A 23070-nucleotide genomic window follows, 5' to 3' on the forward strand; every position below is an offset into this window, starting at 1 on the left:
GCATGCTGCACCTCTTATGTTGCGGTTCGTTGTTTGTTTCCTTTTTTGTTTTTTAAGTTTCACAAAAATAAAGATGTGGAACTCAGAGCACACTGTGCCTTGGTCTATCTCTCCACACAATCGTAACAGTACCTGGTTTTCGAAAATGCATTATCTGTGTTTTTGTCTGGTTGATCACGAGTTTCCATCTTTTGAACCAATTGACTGTACCTAATACAATTTTCTGCAGGTCTTGTTCAGTTTCTGCCAAGCAAAATAATATCATCAGCATATACTGTAAAAGGATACTTAGCATTTCATCATATCTTACTCCAATATTTAACTGTTTAATTTATTTTGCCAAATCATTCATAAACATAGCAAACAAAGTTGGTAATAAGGCATTTCCTTGTTTTACCCCCGAGGGTGTGGGAAACCAGTCTGTATAATATTCATTAGCATGCACACAAGCAATTGCTACTTTGTATAGAGACTGGATTGCATGATAACATTTCCCACCAATTCCTGACTTTAGCAAACTGTAGGCTAAAAGATCCCTATATACAAAATTAAAAGCTTTCTGGAAATCAATAAAACATGGAAAAGTAGGCTAATTTTCGTGTAATCTATTTCTGACTATTGTACAGTCTGAGATGATATGATCTATTCAGGCTCTGGATTTGCAGATAGAAATGTAAGGAACAGTGTTAACAGATTGAGTTGGTGGTGAAAGTAACCCTTACATGTATTGGCAGTTTTCCATTTCACCTCTTACTGATGACAGTTAACATTTGAGCTGGATAAGCTGATCCTAGATCTGTGCAACTGCCTAGTGTCAACTTCTCCCTAGAGCCTTGACTTTCACATTGCCCGGGCTCTGCTTGTTCTCTGTGGCAAGACGGCGACCACAGTGCGGCAAGGCCTTGTGATCTAGCTGATGTCGCCAAATTAAAGGGCTATTGTCACGGGCTGGCTCAAAAAAAGCAGGAGAGGTAGAGTCAGGCGCAGGAGACAGAGAATTCTTGACCACACTTCTTTATTCCAAAAAAATAGATGTGGTCGCCAAAAAATAGGGACGCAGCCCTTAAATACTTCTGCGGTGGTGAACACAAAGAAACCAACCACAGGCAGAGGAAAACCAGCACACGTTCCTCAAGCACACAAACGGACAAGAAACATAGTCACGCACAAACACAGACATCCTACGCTAAACTAAATAACCCCCCCTACTAATAACTAACCCAAAACAGGTTCGTGCCTACCTAGACCTAACCAACAGAAAGTGAAACAAAAAAGGATCGATGGCAGCTAGTAGGCCGGCGACGACGACCGCCGAGCTCCGCCCGGCCGAGGAGGGGCGCCACCATCCGTCGGTGTCGTGACAGCTATGGCGGCCCTTAAAAGTATGGAGGACATAAAATCGTTACTACTATCCTCACACAAAGACATCTAGCTGGAGTAGGGGAGTAGAAATTGAGAGAGAGAACGTGTCTTACACTCAGCAGGATGACTGGTTGTGATCAGTTTTGGGGTGGACATAAAAACAGCTTAGAAAGCAGGGTCAATAAGTTAGCAAGCTTACTTTAATGTATATTTGGAAATAAGTCTGAGTTTAAGGTTGAGAGGAGAGCTAGAGGAGAGTTTAAGTTGGAGGGGAGTCCGGGAAATGTACGTAACAAATTGCAAGTGAACCAGGAAATATTATTTATTTTACAGTACTTTTTAAAGCTTGCAGGATCATTTATTCATTTTGCCTTTTGTAATAACACTGTACTCCTCAGTATCCTCATCGGTGTCCTCCCCTTTTCAACATTCACTTCAAGCCACTCCCAACACAGATAAAAGCTCAAACACAGTTATTTTGGCAGTCCCCACAATGGCCACATCATGGCCCACCCTCTCTCGCTCTCTTTCTTCCTATCGCCACTGTTAAGCCAGCAGACCTCAGGTCCAAGATGCTAGTGTTCAGTCTTTGACCCTAGGAAAGATTGATTCATATTTCATTCTGCTTCTACACACACACACATGCCTGCACACACACACACACACACACACACACACACACACACACACACCCACACACACACACACACACACACACACACACACACACACACACACACACACACACACACACACACACACACACAAATATCTGCTCTCTGGATCCAGATGCTCCTGTGAGGGGAGGGAGAAAAAAGCCATCTGCCACAATGCAGGGGCGTCCCCATGCCTGATCGAAATACCTGCCTCTGTTTTTCCAACGGTCCCAGAGGAGCCAACCTGTTACTGTATCGTCCACCATCTACATTTCCACCTGAAGTCAATTGCCAGACAAAACGTTCCCTTCTCTCCCCCAGGGCATAGCAATTGCAGTGGTAGTAGCTACCTGAATAAGAGTTGAGCATCCATGTAGTGCAGGGCTGACATGGTAGGCAGTCAAAATAAAAGGAAGGGATTGTTAGTATCAGTGTTGTGGTTTAAAATGCTTGGGTGTAATGATGACAGTTAAATTGTACACAACGGCCATGTCCAAAATCTGGCTAGCCTACTACTTAGAATGTGCTTTTGAGTAAAAACGAATGTAATAAAGCAACAAATATCAGCATACTAGGCTCATCCTACTGAGAATGTGTCATCTAATTGCCATTCGTTCATTTTGGCACAGCGTGTCCCCTCAGGTGATAATCAGCTGTTGTCTTGACACACTGGTCTCGATGGACTGTTCTCTTCCTCAATAGTGTACAGCAAATTCTACTAGATGGAAAGTCGAAATGAGTATGACATCCTGGCATGTAGCCCTTTAGACTTGTACCAGTATACGGGTTGGAAATGGCACATTTGGGTGCTAATAAGCGCCTAAATTAGATCGCAGTAGTATCATGGATTGGATCTTCAGTAGTATCATGCCGTAAATGACAGCCATTTTGAACTTGAGCACCGCACGCGACAAGAAGTTGCACACAGCCCTGGTGCTAATTGGGCAACTTTAGCCACAAAAAAAAGCATTGTCTGAGTGAAGCAAATGCTGTAAATTAAGAGGACTTGATGTATTTTGAAAGATGAGATGTTGAGGATTATAATAAATACTGCTTTGATGTCATACAAGCAAGACAAAATGTGCACTTCACATTTCCCTATCATAAAACTTGTCATATAGTGTCCACGTTTTTGATCACTATGTTTGATGTACAGTTATAATATGACATAGGCTTATTCTGTTCAGAACAACCCATGTTCATCTATTGTGAAGAAAATTCACCGCGGAATATGCACCTGAATGCACTCATGACTCCTTTCTACGCTCTCCTTTCTACGTGCACCAAAATTAGGACCTGTTTCTCTGAATTGCCTTGTGAAAGCCTAATGCTGTAAGATCTTATTTTATAACTTAGCTAGTTATGTTGGAAATAGAACAAGCTTTCAAATTATGCCCACTTGACCCAGATTGTGGTTATAATGGGCAGTTTTTGGATTGCGTAAATAACAACAGTAATTGTGTGATGGCGGGATGCAGGGTTGTGTTCCAAACAAAACCACTACAAGTGTGCTTGCTCTAGTTCCTCAACGGCACAGCTAGGAGAGCTCAACAAACACCTTTATAGCTGACGACTCTGAGTCATAAAAGTGCATTGAAATTACTTAAGAAGTGTGCACACTTTGGAGAGGTGTGTGGCCAACTAGTCTTCTCACTCAAGCCCTTGTCATTTTTTTGTCCTATGTTGCACCTACCCCATATTTTCCAGGAATATTCTTGTCGTGTTACAGAATGTATCCAAAATATTTACTGATTTCGTTATCAACAAATGTGGCAAAAAGTACAGTAAATGTAAAATCACAAAATCAACAGTGTAATGTTTGGATTCAGTCATGTCAGGTGAACTGTTGTGTCCTCAACTTTGGTCTAAGAATTTGACCATAATCTCCAAACTGTTCCCTTTCAATTGTTATCATGCTTATGCATTTCATATTTCTTCTGTAAGAAATATTTAAGTTTAGCGCTTTCCATGTACTGTATGCCAATTCCCACAAGTGTAAAGGGTTAAAGCATACTCAGTTTTCAAAATTTCACATACAATAAAAAAAGAATTCTGCATTCCCCAATCCCTATTGTTTAGAACGGAAGTAAGGGCATTCGGACACTCGCAATATTTATTTAGAGTTATTTGAGCTTCAGGTTTAAGTTAATACAAATTTGGGATTGGGACAATGTGACGTTATGGCCAAATACACTGAGTGTACAAAACATTAGGAACAACTGCTCTTTCCATGATTTAGACCGATCAGATGAATCCAGGTGAAAACTATGATCCTTTATTGATGTCACTTGATAAATCCACTTCAATCAGTGTAGATGAAGGGCAGGAGACAGGTTAAATGAGGGTTTTTAAGCCTTGAGACAATTGAGACATGGATTGTGTATATGTGCCATTCAGGGGTTGAATGGGCAAGACAAAATATTGAATTGCCTTTGAAAGGGGTATGGTAGTAGGCACAACTACTACCATACTGGTTTGAGTGTGTCAAGAACTGAAATGCTGCTGAGTTTTTCACGCTCAATAGTTTTCCACCACCCCAAGGATATCCAGCCAACTTGACACAACTGTGGGAAGCATTGGAGTCAACATGGGCAAGCATCCCTGTGGAACACTTTCGACACCTTGTAGAGTCCATGCAATGATGGATTGAGTCTGTTCTGAGGGCAAAAGCGGGTGCAACTCAATATTTGGAAGGTGTTCCTAATGTGTTGTACACTCAGTCTATGTTGTATATTGTCCCTCTTAGAATTGTTTATTTTTAGAGCAACAGTATTCACTCCTAACCAAGTGTCTTAAGTGAATGTGGAAATAGGGAATGAATGAAAGAAAAGGAGAGAAAGGGCGAAAGAAAGAAGACAATAAAAGAAAGGAAGAAAAGTGTTGCCTCCACTCCCTTCCAATGAGGAGTCATTTTCCAGGCTCAAGTGACAGATGCTTCTAGAAGCTGGAATGTGTCCAGAGGCCTAAGCTATGTCCCAATTAGCACACTATTCCCCGTGTAGCGCACTACTTTTGAGCTGGTTCCATCGGGCTCTGGTCAAAAGTAGTGCACAACAGTATGTAGGGAATAGGGTGCTATTTAGAACGTAGTCCTACAGTATGCCAGAACAGCGTGGTCCTAGTCCAGGCCTGGGATTAGTGAGCTAGCTCCCATCTCTCATTCCTGGCCTGAAGCACCAGTGCCAGCACTCTGTGGAAAATTGGCCTCTAAGAGATGAAAAGTTGGATACACATTTTAGGGCACTATTGAAAGATATTTCATTCAAAGCTGACTGTTTCTTGATTTGTGATATTTAGTCAAATTTTTCCCAGATTCTGAAATTGACAAAAGCTTTGAACTCAATTTGCAATTTGCAAAGGCACACTGACTGTTTGTATCAAATGGTCATTTCAAATGCTGTGAACAGTACACATGGATTGTATGGTTAAATTGGTATACAGCTTTGTATATTTTCATACATTTGACATTGAAAGCAGTTTGACATAATGAAAGCAGTTTTTTAAACTGAAATATGTTACCTTCATACATCACAGCCCAAATGAATGGTAAATAAGACAATAACCAGCTAACTAGGCAGCTGTTGACACATCTTCCGCCCTCTAGTGTAGCTATGCATCCTGCCACTCTGAGGGGGTGAAAGGTCCTCTGCATACAGTGGTATATCTTTGTTTGTCATCACCTTTTTATGGCACCGCAGCACATGCTTGGCTTAACTGTAGGCTTGCTCCCCAAGCAGAATGGCATTTATTATGGACACACACTTGGACGAGGCTCTAGCTGGTTATTATATACCACCGTGGGCCTGTTCGCCTGCACATAGGAAGCTACGTGAGTTTTACAGGTTGATCCTATTACTCCTGTTAAACGTGGTGATCTCCATGGCTCATCTACGTGGCTCAATCTACGTGGTCGACTTCAGAGGGGTAAATTAGTTCAGGGCAGGAATATGGTGCAAGGCATGTTACATAATGTAGCCCCAAGCTGTAGGCAGATGACCGATGGCATTTATTATATACTTTGCCCTTACCAACAGGAGGCCAACAGGATCCTGCTTCCCTGCCTGCATGCGAATAGGGCTTGAGTTGAAAAATCACGCAATGTAATTGTTGACTCCACGTTTCAGCCTCAGACCAGGGAAGCCAGCCCAATAAACCTCTCAAAATATATCCCAAATTAGAGGTTGTTGCCTGTGAGATCGGCTGGACGTTTCTGCCTCGCACAGATTACAGCGTTGGAGAGCGCCGAGGCTTCTGACCACTGGCCTCCCTCTTCCTTTCCATCCCTTCTTCCGCTCGGATCACACTGGTGTCGAGAGAGAGAGAGAGAGAGAGAGAGAAGATGAAAGGACGGCTAAAATATGAGGAATGAGGCAGAAAGAGAAGGTGGGGAAGCATATGTTTTAATGGCTGAGAAAAACAGAGCTAAAGAATGTTAAATTATAGGGTGAAAGGGAAAATAAGTCAAATGTTTTGCTAATTTCAGATGTAAGTCATGCATATGAAAATGTTTTTTATGTCAGGAGTTTGAATTAGAGACTGAGAGTAAGTTGGAATATGAAAGATGGAAAATAGAAGAGCGGGAGTGAGAAAATAAGTGAGTCCGACTATCTGGTCCCCTGTTTCTGAAAGGGAGAACAGGTGCTTCAGTATGAAGGAGTTTTCTCCTCAAGATAGCAGACAGAACCAACACACACACACATTTCTACAGTCACATGACTATGACCAATTTCCTGACACAATGACACAGAAATAGAATTACAACATTAAGCAAACACATGCTCCGACATACTTTTTCAAAATGAATGAAGAGCCCCACAATGAAAGCTTTTATTTAATAACAATGGGCCTCAGGATCTCGTCACGGTATCTCTGTGCATTCAAATTGCCATCAATAAAATGCAATTGTGTTCATTGTCCGTAGCTCATGCCTGCCCATACCATTACCCCACCGCTCTCATGGGGCACTCTGTTCACAACATTGACATCAGCAAACCGCTCACCCACCCGACGCGACACACATGGTCTGCGGTTGTGAGGCCGGTTGGACGTACTGCCAAGTTCTCTAAAACAACATTGGCTTATGGTAGAGAAATTAACATTCAATTCTCTGGCAACAGCTCTGGTGGACATTGCTGCCGTCAGCATGCCAATTGCACGCTCCCTCAACTTGAGACATCTGTGGCATTGTGTTGTGTGACTAAACTGCACATTTTAGAGTGGCCTTTTATTATCCCCAGCACAAGGTGCACCTGTGTAATGATCATGCTGTTTAATCAGCTTCTTGATATGCCACACCTGTCAGGTGGATGGATTATCTTGACAAACTAGAAATATTCACTAACATGGATGTAAACAAATTTGTGCACAACATTTTAGAGAAAAAAGCTTTTTGTGCATATGGAACATTTCTGGGATGTTTTATTTCAGCTCATGAAACATGTTGCGTTTATATTTTTGTTCAGAGTACTATACATCACCTAACAGGTGTGTGAAACGTTCCAAACATCATGATACGTCTCTAACAGGTGTGTGACGTCATCAAACACCTCAGCCTTTTCATGTGGAGGTATATTAAGACTGGAGGAGAAAGGGTTTGTTCACCTTTCATCACCTGTTAACCACTGGTTCAATTGTAAGGCCACCAACCCTAAGACTACTGCCAGCTGGTTACAAGGAAATGTTGGCTTTATATGTTCTGGTTAAAGTAACTAGCTAAAGCTCTACAGCCTGTTAGATAGTCAAAGTGTTATGTCTGTCATCAGTACACAGGGTCTTCAAGACTGAATGGATCTATAAAATGGTGAGTATCACGAAATACAATTACGAACATTAGTAATCCACATTGCTCTTTTCTTTCTCTCAGCGGTGAAATCTCTTTCACATTCCCCTGTTCCTTTGGTGGAGTGGAAGTGTGCTGTGCCCATTACTGCTGAGACCAACTCTCTGGGGAGCGGTAAAACCGGATGACAAAAGCAGACGGCTGCTTTTCCAGCGGCCACGGTGACATAAAGCAAAAGGACAGAGCCCATAGCAGAGGCTGCTCACAGGCAAGCAGCCGAGACCCGTCAAATCGCAGCCAGAGCGAAGCTCTAGACTCTGTGCACACATACAGTAGCCAGTAGCCCTGGCATTTCAACCACGCCAGATATCTTAAAAAATGATTAAGACTGCTGAATCTAATGGAGGTGGGAGGTGGGGAATTTCACCTATCCAACCCAAGTCCAGAACTTAAAATATGAGCAACCTGCATTCATTTTCTGAGATTCCAGAATCCTCCTATTTAGGAAAAGTGAGACACAAGGGAAAAAATGCTGGGAATGTAAGTTTTTTTTCCTTACTAAGAAAAAGTCCACCTAAGTAGGGCTTAGATGGACCTTTATGAAGTTAAAGTGACATTCTGGTATTGCAGTAAAACACTTCAGTTCTTAGTGAAACATAGACAACAGCTTAGTATGCTGCTAACGTTGGATATTCATTTATTTACTGCTTTCGCTACACAAAAACAAGACATTTTATCAAAGACCAGACCTTTTATGGCTGATGGTTCAATTCTCAATTCAGGTGTGATGATTGCCATAATTCCTATTTAACCAATGCAACAGATAAAAAGTGGTAGTTTGGTAATTACGACGTTTCAGTGATATTCCTTTTGGAGGAAGCCGTGGTTGCTTTGGGTGGGCCGTGAACCTCGGTCACCTCCCCTTTTCTTCCCACCACCACTGTTTAAGTGCCAGCATTCCGCTTAATCTTAAACAGGAAGAGACTCGATGAGACAGCATTGAGCTGGATGCGTCTCTAAAGAGAAAGAGCCCAGACCTAGCTCAGTGTATTGTTAACCCTTTGGTCTTGTGTGGTGGAGTGGTTAGGGAGCTGGACTCCCATATAGAACAAACTGCGCCCCCAAATAGCACCCTCTATTTGGGGTCAAAAGTAGTGTACCATATAGAGAATAGGGTGCCATTTGGGACTCCATGTCTGACAATACGCCTGGGTAACGACAACTGTCCTGACTGGTTCTGATGGTTCAGAGTCAATAGGGACAGGGATACTACGACAGCAGATACAGTATGTGGCAGTGTACTCTTCAGAATCCCCACAAGATTCTGTAATTTAACTATCCCAATCCATGATTGAAATTTTTACCAACAATACCTGTCTGTTGTGTTTTTATTGGAGGTATCCAGTAATCTGCAGAGAAAATACATTTGGGACATACAAGTTTTTTTTCTGTCTACACAGCGTTAATAACCAACCCTTGGATCACAGGAGGTTGGTGGCACCTTAAATGCGGATGACGGGCTCATGGTAATGGCTGGAGCGGAATAGGTGGAAAGGTATCAACAATATCAAACACATGGTTTTCCGTCCTCCCCTCAGCAGCCTCCACTGCCTTGGATAGATGGGACCCATAAGTACAAGTTGCTTACTGTAACTCAGTAGCGGGGTCTAGAGCCTGATGTTGCCGACGGCAACAGTTTTACACAACGGAGGATCAAGGAGGGGCATGCTGGGTGTCTTGGTGCGTTTACGGTGTCCCCAGGTCTCACAGACCCTTTCATGGGCAGCCAGGAACCAGCAGGGGGCCACAGTAAATGGGCGAGTGGACTAGAACCCCCCCTACCCAGGGGAAAATATGAGGCTGAGTTCGGAAATAAGAATAAAACCACGTAACATGGCTGGTGGGGAAAACAAAAAACAGAGAGGTGAGGTGGGTAATATAATGGAAGTAAACACATCCACCTTAGAGATAAAGTGATACTCAATGTGATTTACTGTACTTCATCAGAGTTGAATCACTTCAATAAGAGAGAATGATCTCCACAAACTGCCTTATTTAGTAAATAATGGTCCATCTGGGAGACTCTGAGAAATGTTTTATTCTTGTTGATGCAGAAGTGTCCCTTTGTAGTTTTCAGGTTGTTCTAATCAGCACTTTCTCAGGGTCTGCTGACGACAAGCAGATGTGTTGCTATACTATGAACAGGTAGACAGTATAAAAAAAATATGATCACAAAACTCCCAGTTGGGGGTGTGCTTAACACTTCTACCACAACAGAACCTGGAGAAGTAGAACCCAGTTAGGACCAAGTATCTGTGACATCATCAGCTCAGGAACCACAAACTGCTGACCATCTAACACCATGCAATTTCAAAGTCAAAGAGTTGAACGGATTAATTATTCTTTCTCCCCTGCTCCCTCCATCCCTCCATCCCTTTCCTCCCTCCCTCCATCTTCCGTAAAAAGATAGAAAGTATATCTCTGCTCATGTTCTTATCAGCTCCTGTTCTTCCATCCCTCCGGCCAGCTGGCAGGAAGTGGGAAGACCCCCAGCGGGGGCCCCTCTCAGGGGCCCTCCTCAAACAGAACAGGAGGCTTCATTACCTGGGCCTTACTAACCGGCCCTTTATGGCCCTGCATGGCCCATGCCAGGAGCCCGACCCCAGGGCTTTTAGCAGGTAAGCTGAGACATCAAAGGTGGCCAGATCCCCCTAGTTCACCTCCTCCAGCGTCTCATACCCCCCCCCCCCCCCCCCCCCCCCCCCCCCCCACTAACACGCTAAGCACTAATAGATAACAGAGGGCAGGTAAAGTAGAGAGACAGTGGCCGACGAGGTGACTTTCCACAGCCTACGGAAACATGGAGCTTTAAGAGGCCCCAAATGAGCGCAAAACCCCGGTCCCCAGCTAGGTGGAAACACCTAGGGGGACCCCTTTAAAAACAGCCAATAAAGGGAGGAGAAAAAACCCTCTAAGCACTTTTTCATGGTGTTGACGTGGAAGACTTAAGGCCCTGTTTATCCATCTACTACTAGGGACTGGCCAACATGGCAGCTACTGTGCCCATGGTTCCACCTGTGAACTGAGCAGTGGGTGACAAGATAGCCACGGTATTTCAAAGAGTCAAGGGTCTAACACAAAGTTGTTGGATTACTCTCCTGTGATACTGTGTGAGACTGTATGAGACAGAGAAGACTATAAAGCTGGCCAGGCTCTATATTTACTTGGAGCAAAAGGATTCAGGAGATATGGTCAAGTACTTGTGGAGATCTCAGGTATGCTCTTTAATCCCTCCCACCTTCTCTCCACTCCTCTCCTTCACTGCATACCTCCTGAAACCAGCCATGATTTTACCCCAGAGCCAAGGATTCGCCGTCTGAAGGGAATCCAGAGGCAGAATTGAGTTTCGCAAGTAAACGTGTGAAACTGAAATTGTCGATACCATTTAAATTGTCATATATTATTTTTTAACTGATACATTGCTTCTCTGAATGTGCTTTAACATGTTCTATACTTTCTGAACATAAGGGTGAACTTGTAAAATCACGTGAATCAGTGCTCTGCTGCTACCTCACACAACCCCTATTAGAGAGGTAGAACTACAGTAGCTGTAGTTAGGCTAGCTTACGGTAGGCAATGGTAACCTTTCCTTTCTCTGGTGTGAAATCCAATCCAATCAAATGTTATATATGCCGAATACAACAGGTGTAGTAAACCTTACAGTGAAATGCTTACTTACAAGCCCTTAACCAACAATGCAGTTTTAAGAAGAATAAGTGTTAAAGTATTTACTAAAATAAACTGAAGTAAAAAATGAAAATAAATAAAGTAAAAACAAAATAATAAAGAAAAATAACTAATAATTAAGGAGCAACAATACAGGGGGTACCGGTACAGAGTCAAAGTGTGGGGGCACAGGTTAGTCGAGGTAATTGAGGTAATATGTACATGTAGGGAGAGGTAAAGTGACTATGCATGGATAATAAACAGAGAGTAGCAGCAGCATAAAAATGTAGGTGGGGACAATGCAAATATTCCAGGTAGCCATTTGATTAGCTATTCAGGAGTCTTATGGCTTGGGGGTAGAAGCTGTTAAGAAGCCTTTTGGACCTAGACTTGGCAATCCTTTATCGCTTGCCATGCAGTCACAGAGATAACAGTCTATGACTAGAGTGGCTGGAGTCTTTGGCAATTTTTAGGGCCTTCCTCTAACACCGCCTGGTATAGAGGTCCTGGATGGCAGGAAGCTTGGCCCCAGTGATGTACTGGGCCGTACGCACTACCCTCTGTAGTGCCTTGCGGTCAGAGTCCGAGCAGTTGCCATACCAGGCAGTGATGCAGCCAGTCAGGATGCTCTCGATGGTGCAGTTGTAGAACTTGTTGAGGATCTGAGGACACATGCCAAATCCTTTCAGTCTCCTAAGGGGGAATATGCATTGTCATACCCTCTTCACGACTGTCTTGGTTTGTTTGGACCATGATAGTTTGTAGGTGATGTGGATACCAAGGAACTTGAAGCTCTCAACCTGCTCCACTACAGCCTCATCGATGAGAATGGGGGCGTGCTCGGTCTTCCTTTTCCTGTAGTCCACAATTATCTCCATGCCAGGTCTCTGACCTCCTCCCTGTAGGCTGCGTCATCGTTGTCTGTGATCAGGTCTACCACTGTTGTGTCGTCGGCAAATGTAATGATAGTGTTGTGTTGGAGTCGTGCTTGGCCATGCAGTCATGGGTGAACAGGGAGTACAGGAGGGGACTGAGCATGCACCCCTGAGGGGCCCCCGTTTTGAGGATCAGCAAGGCAGATGTGTTGTTACCTACCCTTACCACCTGGGGGCGTCCCGTCATGAAGTCCAGGATCCAGTTGCAGAGGGAGGTGTTTAGTCCCAGGGTCCTTAGCTTAGTGATGAGTGTTGAACGCTGACCTTTAGTCAATGAATAGCATTCTCAAGTAGGTGTTCCTTTTGTCCAAGTGGGAAAGGGCAGTGTGGAGTGCAATAGAGATTGCATCATTTGTGGATCTGTTGGGGCGGTATGTCAATTGGAGTGGGTCTAGGGTTTCTGGGATATTGGTGTTGATGTGAGCCATGGCTAGCCTTTCATAGCACTTCATGACTACAATCACTGGACACTTTAATAAATGGATCACTAGTCACTTTAATAATACCACTTTAATTATGTTTACATATCTTGCATTACTCATATCATATGTATATACTGTATTTTATACCATCTACTACACCTTGCCTATGCCGCTCAGCCATCGCTCATCCATATACTTATATGTACATATTCTCATTCACCCCTTTTATATTTGTGTGTATTAAGTAGTTGTTGGGGAATTGTTAGATTACTTGTTAGATATTACTGCACTGTTGGAACTAGAAGCACAAGCATTTCACTATACTCGCATGAACATTTGCTAACCATGTGTATGTGACCAATAACATTTGATTTGATTTGATTTTGAAAACAATGCCTGCCATGGACATTTTCAACTTGCTTTGAATGTTCAACATCATAGTGTAAGAAATCTTTTAAAGCCTCAAAACAAGTCATTTTTGGCTAGCCACAGCAGTTAACTAGCTAGCTATGTAGCTGTTTTGCTTTCTAGCAGATAATTGTAAACAATTAACGAGCTAGTTAGCTACTGCATTGTTCTTGTCAAACTGTCAACAGAGCAGTTAGCAAGTAACAAGATATGCCAAATAACAGTCTAAAAACCACTTGAGGGCAAATAAATCAGATTTGACCTTTCAGACACAAGTTGTATGGCCAGGAATCAGATTTGTATCTGATTTCAAACCACCTACAAAGGTGGTTTGAAATGTGGTTTGAAATATCCAATTCCATGTGCTTTTTGCCAGTTTAGACTGCCGGAAAAAAATGATTTGAATTGGCTACAGAGTATTTAGCATTTCTGTAGGCTGTGTTCAGAAGCATGCCCCTTGGTGCTAAAAGGTGTAATACTATGTATCCCCAGAGCCCCTTGGCCCTTGGACAAGAAGTGGGCGGAGGGGCGGGACTCTAAAACGATGCAGGTGCTGTCCAATAGGCTCCCCCAGCGTCTTGTGACATTGTAGGTCTCTAATGAGATCCACAGAAGAGCTACAGAAGCGGCAACTCACTCGCTCACTCGCTCACTCACTCTCTCTCTCACACACACACACACACACACACACACACACACACACACACACACACACACACACACACACACACACACACACACACACACACACACATACACGTGCTGCACACACATCACAACTGCTGCTACCAGATTCTTATTTACTATTGCTAATACTGCACAATTTAAAGACTTGCCTCCAACCCGCCCCCCCCAACCAAAAAAGGTTCTCATATGGAGTCACCCGAAGGACACTTTTTTTCTAAGAGTGTAGGCCCATCTCAGAGTACACTCTCATGATACTAAGAACTGCGGTGAGGTTAGACTTATGGGAAATGCCATATCACAGTCACTTAGAGAGGACAAGAACTAAGATAGTGTCTGCAGAGTGGAGGGAGACTCTCTGACAGTTATGGCCTATTTTCCACTTTTCTCTCTCTTTTCTCCTTACGCCCTTTCTACCCTCCTCCTCTCTCTATCTTCCTCTCTCTTCCCCACCCTCCCTTTGTACCCCCCTCTCTCCCTATTACACCCCCTCCCCTTTCCTTCTATCATTAAACCCTTCCGTTTCAACCTTGTTTATTTGGGTCAATTACTGTTAACATTTTTTCACAGGGAAACTCCTTCCGGGAGAAAAGCAGTCATCTTCCTATGCCTGCGTCACTAACCCTAACCTCAGCCTGATGAATCAAATGAACACCTCCTCCAACTGTGAACCACTGTCTCTGTTTTCTGAGTTCTTCCTAGTACCCTCCCACTTTTAGTTAGCCTAAGACTTGACACATCTCACATGTAGAAACACTTGTGTTATCATCCTCAGATAGTTTGTGGAACATCTAATGATGTACAGTGTCCATGAGGGGAGTATTCAAAGGAAGTGTTAGCAAAAAAAAAGTCCAGAGTAAGGATGGCAGTGGTGGGTGCTGCACAGACCCAACCTATGTCCCCCTGGTGGCTGCCTAAGGACGTCAGCAACACCCCAAAGCAGCCAGACAATCAAGTCAGACTGAGGGAAGAAAAGAGAAGTATAGAGGAAGGGGAGAAAATAAAAGAGAGGAAAAGGAAACATATCCAGATGTGAGGGTCGCCGCTCCATAACAAACAAGCTAATGGCTCCAGCTGCAGGTCACGTGACGTGAGGCGATAGGGCTGGGGGGGAGGGGGGGGGGGGATTTGTGTGTGGATGACTCACAACACAGAATTGTTTATTTTACTGCAGTGGAAGAAAATGGCCGCCGTCATCTTCCACGTCACTGGGTTATTTGTCTCAGCTTTGTTTAAACGGCTCATCTGGGTATCTGGACCCACTCAGGTCACGTGGCGCCTCAGTGGAAAACTTGTAGTCATGATGAGGGCGGGGTTTTGGGCTTGGTGAAAAGGGGGGTGGAGCTGAAGACAGACATCCTCTTATCTGATTGGCTCGTTGAGGATGACCATATGAGTCGTTTCGTTGGTTAGACAGTTTTTTCTCTCTTTCTCTGTGTGATCTCTCTCTCTCTCTTTGTCTGTATCCAAGTTAGAAAGGCCTGGAAATGCAAGAACCTCCTTCTGTACTGCGTCTGCCATTGTCCAGTCTGCATCTGCAGGAATGCATCTGAAACATGTAGGCCTTTCTTTTTCTCCAGGGTATGACAGGATATCTCATTCAACTTGACAATTCTTATAAACACTGATCTGGTCCTTCAATGTCAAGCTTGTGCTTCTTGATAAGAACAGACATTATTTTCAGTAAAATGGAAACATATTAAACAGTACCAATGCATACAGACTGTAAAAACAAAGACTGTTTGGGGGAATGTTGTCTGTTATCAGGGAGATCGTTCAAGATTGAGTAAGAAATTGGACGACTGTCCTGAGGACGTCGGGAAATGCGTTTAAAACCGTCCACTTGGGACAACAGTGAGCGCTATTACCATAAAGTAGGCTTGGGCTTTTCTCAGGTGTTGTGGACGAGGGTGGCGGATGGGAGTGATCCATAGACTTAGATAGACATCACATCATTGTATCTATCCCTTTATGGCTTCTGTGAGAGCATGGGCAGCACCACTGAGGCCATCTCCATTTTGAAGTAGTCCATTTTATTCTTCTACTACTATGAGTTGGCAAACAAACTGAAAGCATGCACATTGCCACCTATATTGCAATCTAGAGGCCTCTATCATTCTCTATGGCGTAATTCCATGATTCTGGATCGGATGGTGGTGTGTTCAATCCCAGAGGTAGACACCTGATTGAGTTTTTTTGTTTTTACCCTATCACAAACCTTCAGCCTTACCTTGACCATTCGGAATGAATGCTTAAACGTAATGTTTTAACCCTATCCCAAAATTTGACGTTTGGATCAACTTGAAATTTGACGTTTGGAGAAATGCGGATAAATATCAAAACCTGAGGTCAAATTGGTAAAAACCGTGAGAACTTGTTGCTGTTATTCCAATACAGCCTCAGGGTTCCCACTCCTCCACACCCCTTCAATTACAGGGGTCAAAGGCCACGTAGCGCAGGACACCTTGATGTGTATGTATGTGTTTGGGTGTCTGGCCAGCCATATATTCTGTCGCTTCTCTCTATGCTATTCTTCCTCTCATCTCTGGAAAGCTTGAGGCGTGTCTGCTTTTATGAAGCTGCAATAGAGACTCCCCGGGAATCTGGGATATGAAAGAGAGAGAGAGTGAGAGAGACACTGAGAGAGAGAGAGACACAAAGGGAGAGACGGCAAGACAGTGAAAGAGCGAGAACAATGGAAGGAGATGATGTGAACTCTTCTGCCGACAAGCCCTAGTAGTAATCCATAGCTGTGTGTGTTAGAGCTGCACATCTGCTGCTATCACCAGGCGCTTCTCTAAGACTGGTGATCTACACTGTTTATCTAACTGACACACGCCCTCCTATCTATTAACTATCCGTTTATATATACAATGTAATCCACTATTTTATGTCGTCACACTCAAAGAATCCATATAATCGGTGTTAGTTGACAAAAAAATTGTTTGTAAAGATTAGTTAAACAATCCTTTAGCGGCGAAACAAACGTTAAGGACTCATTCAAGTGAGGATCTTATTGTGTAATGACAGAGTAATGTCTCATAGACCCTTTCCTCCTCCTCCTCCTCCTCCTCCCTTTTCCTCACTGCCACATCAACAGTAGGGGAGTGCTGCTGGAGTGTCGGGGGTAGGACACGCCAGAGAAAGGAAAGGAAAAGAGAAGGAGAAAAACGCCAACAAGAGAACAGAGGCACACATGTCAAAAAGCTGAGGACTCTATGGTTCCATGTGAGAGATCCATTTGTATACATAGGCTAAATATGTAAGCTAGGTATACATTAACCTGTTCTAGTGGTGGTAGGCACCAATATCGCTAATTCGATATGCACGCAGGCGCACACACACAAACACGAACCCTTCATTACAGCAAGAGCAGAAGCAGATGCCTTCTCCTCTGCACACAGGTGCCAGTACCTGGCTCGGTGCCTAGTTCCAGGTCTTACCTGCAATTACAGAACCCCACCCAACAAAACACCACCTCTCCACCCAATCCCCATTCCGCCAGACTAAAACGAATTAGCCCCGTTATGCAGGGTTATATCATAAAGATAGTTAGCCATTCCACTTTGTTGGGCCTTCTAATACTTTATATAACTGATTGTGACACACTAAGAGGATGTGTTTATAGTACTTGGTCATGTCAAGTAAATATTGAAAGATGAATAACTAAATATGGGGAGACACACAGGCATATATGTCCATATGAGGTGGGGATGGAGAGTGACGGATGGTATTGTTAAATTGGAGAGTTTCCGGTTGGAGGATAGAGAGGAAGGCCATGTTTCAGGTCTACAGGTAAATCTTCACTGGCAAGTTGCAAAGATGCTTGATCAGAGAGAGAAAGCATGAAGCAGTGGGATTCAACAGGTTTGGAATGTGGTTGGAAATAAAACTACATTCATCTACTAGATGGGAAAATGATATGAAAGTGCCATGATCATTGAGTCCAACCAGACAGTTTCTCTGGGTTAAAGACTCGAGGGGACAAGTACAGTGGAGTGATGATCTTCTATAGAGATAACACTGTGGGCACCCCCTCATCACCCTTACGGAAAATGTAATGTGAAATCAAGCGAAACTGCGTTTTTGGAACACTTCACATTTTTACAACGTGTTTTCAATGAAATCAATGATTAGCGAATAGTCGGATTCGTTGATAAATGAAATAGCTGTGCAGATGGCACTATTTTGCTAAGTGCAGAGATGTATTGTAGGTCATTCATGTATAGGGGACTCCTACAGACTTTATGGCACAGCAGAAAGATCAGAACACCTCAAATCCAGAGGATGTGAGGTCAAATCCCAGGTGGGGTCATATTTTAGATGAACAGCGTACCACTTACTTTCATACCATTACATTACTTATAATGGTTTGGGACCATCATGTGACATCCTGACGATTGGTAAAACAAATGTCTTGAACCTCTTACGAAAAATCTTAACATGGTCCTCACCCAATTCCATGTGATCACGTTTCAACATGGAGAGCAACATGTGATAACATGAAAGTAAACATGTGACAACATAGAGGGAGTTCTATTAGCATGAGCAGCGGTGCAGCCATCTTATGGCCCGTGACGTGAACAGGCAAAAGCTTTGAGGAAGGAGCGCCCTTCTCAAATTGTACAGTAATCTCCCCCGCTCGGTCATGTTGTCAAGCGTGGATATCGTCCAGAAACATCCAAAATCTTTTTTTCCATTAAATATACTGTATGTTCAAATATTCAAACAAGTTTTTATTGGGAAGGCAGATAGTGTTTTTGTCAAAAGCAATCCCTTTGACATGTGAAAACAAACAGTATCCTACTAATTAGTCCATGTGCTTCATCTACATCCCTTTTGTTTTGAGACGACTCTGTCGTGGGCTTTGGACGGGGCACCTGTATCACTCCTGGGAGGCAGTCCGGTTCCAAAATATTTCACCCGGTGCCAACTCCTCTCACCTAGGCGACCTATCCCAGATAATCGGATCCCCTCAATATCTCATGTGAAGTGTTAAAAAAAACACATTTGCGTGTCATTTCAAAAATGTGATGTATTCCAAAAACAGATGGTTATCCTTTCCAGGTAATTTTGCATCCCCCTCTTGTCGCCTTTAAAATGAGATGGTGTGCTCACATGTTGTCACGGCTAGTTTCAGGTCATCACATGTTGCTTCACATGTTATCACATTAACTTCACATACGATCCCATGAGAGCACCTTTTGTTTCCCCTTAACGGCACTGCATTCATTCACACGATAATGATCATGATAACAGACAGGCCCCTGCAGGGGCACCCTCTAAACAGTCATTTGAGTACTTTAAACCACTGGGATAGCAATAAGCCAGGGAAGCTTACATTACTGTATATGGAGAGGAGCGAGAGAGAGACAGCTGTTGAGTATATATCAACAAGAACTTTTGGAATAGAGAAAGAAAGGGACCTAAGAATCAGATAGACAATGAGAGATGGTAAGAGAACAAAAAACAGATAAAGAGAGAAAAAAAATGAAATGGAATGCACATAAATAAACAAGAGACAGAGAGAGGAAAAGAGAGTGGCCCGGAGAGTGTAGGCAAAACAAATGAAATGGTCCTGATCTGGTTCTGCAGAAAACGAGTTCACCAGATGATCAGGGGTTGATCAGCCAATGAGTGGAGGAGGAGCAGGAGCAGGAGGAGGTGGACGAGGGGGAGGAAAGAGTGGCTCTGGAGCATGTGCTAGCCAGAAACTGAAGGAAGGTAGCTGTCAGGAGAGAAGGGAGGAAGAGACAACGGGAAGATCTCAATTGCACACTCCTCGCGTCCTCTCTCGTCTCTCCTCGTCTCATTCTCAAAACCCATTTGAGAAGTTCAGAGGGGCGGGACCTCTGGCTTTCTTGTCCAATGGGTTTTGAGAAGGAGACGAGGAGAGAGGATGTGAGGAGTGTGCAATTGAGATCTTCCCGGTGACGCAGTACATAAAGTTTGACTCCGTTTGACCCCATTTCCAAACACTCGTTATGACTGTTAATAGGCTACTTCATAACCACAAGGGCATAAGAGAAAGAGCTCAATTTCAACAAAGTTGAATTTACTCAATAGCTCTTTTTATGGTCAAATGAAATCACAATGATTTGGGGTGGTTTAAAAGCCTACTACTACTACTACTACTACTACTACCTGTACTACCACTACTACGAGGTACAGTAACCCTCACATAAGTATGCGTGGACAGGCAGTAGCCTACTTTGTAAATCAAGATACATTGCTATGGTAGGTTTATTTGATGGTTTGGATTATATGCGTCCATCTTCGGACACCTACTGTGACTTGTGTCGAACCCTCTTGACCAGGACTGCCTTGCAAAATAGTTATCTATCTCAAATGGAACCTGCCCGGTGAAATAAAGGATAGGTGAAGCTTTATTCATCTACGAAATCTATCTATGTTTTTTTTACCTCCTCCCCTCCTGACTGTGGAGACACTGACCAGGCAGCATTCCTCTAATCAGAGACTTTTTCAGAGCCGGGCCCCCAAAACACATCACGCCTTTTATCTCACATTTCTTTCTCCTTTTTTCACCTCACTGCCTCCCCCAGTCCCTCTTCCTCTTTCCCTTCATTTCCATCTTTCTTCCTCTTCCTCTCCTTCTTTTCCCATCCTCCCCTTCGGCCTACCGCCTACCTGTCTCTACCTGTCTGGGGCATAGCTCAAGTTCCTCAGTTACTCTTAACTTCTCCTCGTCCTCCCTCCCCAGTTAGCAATGAGGAATCGGCGCAGAAGCGTCCCTCTTCCGGGGGGCCGGAACTGATTGAATCGGGACGGAATCGGGTGTCGGACTCGGCCCGGAATCAAAATGAATGACTGCCCAGAATCGGCCCACGTACATCGGGTCGTTTCCCTCTACCGGAATTCAGCCGACTTTGCCGGCATCTTACCAGAATCCCCCTAGAGCGGCCGGATGCAAATTTAAATAGATGTATACAAAATTACCCGATTGAGTAATTATATCCACCCCAAAAAATGTTCCGTTGGAAGAAACACCGTACACACGGTGACCGTGTCAGCGTGTATGCGTCTGGCCCGCCACAGGAGTCGCTACAGCGTGATGGGACAAGGACATCCCCGCAGGCTAAACCCTCCCCTACCTCGGACGACGCTCGGCCAATTGTGCATCGCCTCAGGGGTCTCCCGGTCGCGGCCGGCACGGGCATCGAACTAGTATCTGTAGCAATGCAGTTTCTTAGACCGCTGCGACACTCGGCAGGCTCCATCCACAAAGTTTTTAATCCTTATCAATTGCCTTGCACAAAGTATCACAATACTAAAACACAACTTAACCAGGACTCTTAAAGAATTTAATTTAAATGTTAATTGTATTTTTTGATCACAGAAACAATGAGAAAACCTGTAAAAATAAATAAATAAGGAAATGTTAATTATAGAAAACAGCCCATCATCATCTGCCAGAGAGTAGCCCAATCAGCCCGAGACCCAAGTAGTACATTTGAGCCAGATAACTCACACCGGAATCGGCCCAAGCTCAATCCCCGCATCCTAGCCATAAGTAATACTCCCTAAGGCGGCACAGACTCGGGCCACATGACGACGGCCGAGTCTGACTCTCAGCCAAGTTCCCCGACTCTCAGCCGGAATCGGCTCAGATCCGCTATGCTAGCTGGGTCCCTTCTTTCCCTCCCTTCTTTCCCTTCCTTCCCCTCCCTCCTTCGCTGTCTCTCAATAACACCGGAGCAGGACCTGACCTTAAAACCACACCCTGCCTCATTCCACTTTCTGACTCCTCACTATTCCCTCCCATCTCAGTAGTACTACCCCTGAGGCTGGAGAGGGCATGACGGAATGAGTCCAAGACTCAGGAGCCTGCCAGGAGACACAAGAGCAGCTGCCAAGGGTACAATCCAACTGCATTTAAAAGAAAACCAATCTTTTGGTATTTGTTTCAGTAGTCCATTGTTGATACACTCCCAAAATGTTTTGCATGTCAGCAATCAAGTTTTCAAGATACTGTATTTATCATATGATGATGCAAAACACATCCTACTGGCTGTATTTTTAGGCTGTGGGTGCGTGTGTGTGTGTGCGTGCGTGTGCGTGCGTGCGTGCGGGCAAATCAACACCCTCCCTATCTACCCACTTGGAGAGTGACTCTAAAGTAAACACACGCCTAGCTTAAGACCCTTTTCAGACAGCATTTGGACTTGTTCCATCAACGAGGGGCTGAACGCTGTACAGGCAAGAAAACATTTGCTCATGTCTGAAAGACGACGTCTCAAAAGTAAAGGCTGTGAAAAGTTCCACCTCAAATTGTATTGCGTACATGTAATATGATTAAGTCCTTGGCAAAAAAAAAATCCATGATATGACTACAAAATATTAGAACAAGAGGAGAGAAAACGGAGAAGAGAAGAATAAAAGTTAGTAGAGAAAACATAAGAAATGGAGAGGAGAGAAGTAAAGAGAAGGGCAGAAAAAAGAAGAGAAGAAGAGAAGAGAAAATAGTTGCATCGGACAAAAGCTTTCCGAAGCCAGAAGCCCAGATCTTTCTCTACTCTGAGTCGTTCCTGGAGAAAAGAGAATACTAAAACATCTCCCAACTTTCCACATCATATTCCCTAGCGTCTGACCACTGAGGGGTTGAAAGGCATCAAAAAGATGGAGTATAATCTTCTGCACTAGTGCTACAGAGGAGAGTTCTCACAAAGGAATAACACATAGGCAAAAAATAAAGAACAGAAATAGGGAAGCAAATCACATTTCAAGTTTTACAGGTTTATTTAACAGGTGCAGAACAAGAGCTTGTCATGAGCTAGGTTTCCATCCAATTGGCGACGGATTTTCATGCAAATATTCTACATTCGTTGTTCGGATTGGTTTTTATCATCCATTCTTTACTACATTCACGTAAGACTCCCATTTTGAAGTTCAAACCTGGCCTGAGACCAGCAAATAAAACAAGCCTTGTTTATACCTGGTTCTAAGGCTGTTTTTACACAGGCAGCCTAATTCAGTCCAATCACATCAGATCAAGTGGACTGATAAAAAAACACATTTTAATAGAATGTGGGCATAATCGTAATGTGGAAAACAACAGGACAAAGGATGCATGTTAGAAC

This window comes from Salmo trutta, chromosome 1 (genome assembly GCF_901001165.1).
Source record: "Salmo trutta chromosome 1, fSalTru1.1, whole genome shotgun sequence".
NCBI lineage: Eukaryota > Metazoa > Chordata > Actinopteri > Salmoniformes > Salmonidae > Salmo > Salmo trutta.